The sequence below is a fragment of the Carlito syrichta genome, unplaced genomic scaffold (assembly GCF_000164805.1).
Source record: "Carlito syrichta isolate Samal-C Ts95f unplaced genomic scaffold, Tarsius_syrichta-2.0.1 Scaffold191527, whole genome shotgun sequence".
Classification (NCBI taxonomy): Eukaryota; Metazoa; Chordata; class Mammalia; order Primates; family Tarsiidae; genus Carlito; species Carlito syrichta.
The window spans coordinates 113-1290 of record NW_007135623.1 but is presented as its reverse complement, the minus strand read 5'-3'; the positions used below and the strand labels follow the sequence as shown (position 1 = coordinate 1290).

The 1178-nt window shown below is 52.9% G+C and overlaps 1 pseudogene; it reads right to left on the bottom strand.

Moving 5' to 3' along the window:
* Positions 1–253: 253 nt before the first annotated feature.
* Positions 254–804, bottom strand: LOC103253012 (annotated as a pseudogene).
* Positions 805–1178: the final 374 nt, after the last annotated feature.

The following is a 1178-nucleotide window of genomic DNA, read 5'->3' as shown; positions in this document are numbered from 1 at the left end:
CATAGCTCCTCCCTGTCCCCGACTCAACTAGGTCTCAGGAGACAGAGCACTGGCAAGCCCCAGTTGCTAGTGGGCAATGCGTGGCCAGGAGGAGGTTTACCTCACTTAGGACCTAGAACAAGACCCTGGTGTGCTGTGAAAGGAGTGGGTGCAGGAGGCCAATGGTGGGGCCACTGGTCCCACCTGCAGCTACAACTCAGGACACAATGGATGTGGTGAGGGAGTAGGGATGGGGGGGGAACCAGATGGGCCTTCACTTCTTCATCTTGCCCTGGGTGGCTACAGCTGCCATGGCTTTGGCACAGTCTCCTCACCCCCAGGAACTGCAAGGGCTTGATGGACTTCAAGTTCTTGTCCAACTCATAGACAATGGGGATCCAAGTCAGCAGGTTCAGCTCCATGATTGCTTCTTCAGAGACCCTCCAGGTGTGTGATGATGTCCCAGAGACTGTTGCCATGGGCTGATCAGCACCCGCTTGCCCTCCTTCACCTGGTGAACAATTTCTTCATTCCTAAAGGACAGTGCTGTGGCGATGGTGTCCATCAAACAGTTGCAGGAGGGCAGCTGGTCTTCAGTGAGGTCTGCATACCGGTGATCCTTGAAGATGCTGACATAGAAAGAGTGGTGGGGCTCCATGGGCAGCAGTGACAAGTTGAAGGGCACTCAAGATCCTCATCTGGGCCTCACCATGCTTGGTGGCTGTCTTGGCATTGTTGAGGCCCATCAGCACCTGTAGTGGTACTTACTGAGGCGCCAAGCCCACCCTATGGCAGCCACATCTGGTCGATGGCATCCAGCACCACCTAGAGCATGTGAATGGCTTGCTTCAGCCACTGAAGAGGTGCTCCAGGTTCCAGGTGTTCTGGCTGAGCAGGATCATCACCACCTTGTAAGCAGCCACAGCAGTGGGCAGGTGACATGGTGCTAAGTGGGGCTTGCTGAGATTCTGGAGCCCTTCATTGGATTTAGGCCCCCTTCCCACATCCAGTATGACCTCATCTTAACATCGCACCTGCAAAAACACTATACAATTAAGACAATATCCCGAGGTTTTGGGTGAATATGAATTTTCAGGGACACTATTCAGTCTACTTTAACATCTTTGAAACTGGGCAGGCCCTGCGACTGCTGTAACCATTAGAATACTGTGGAAATGATTCTGTGCTAATTTCTGTGT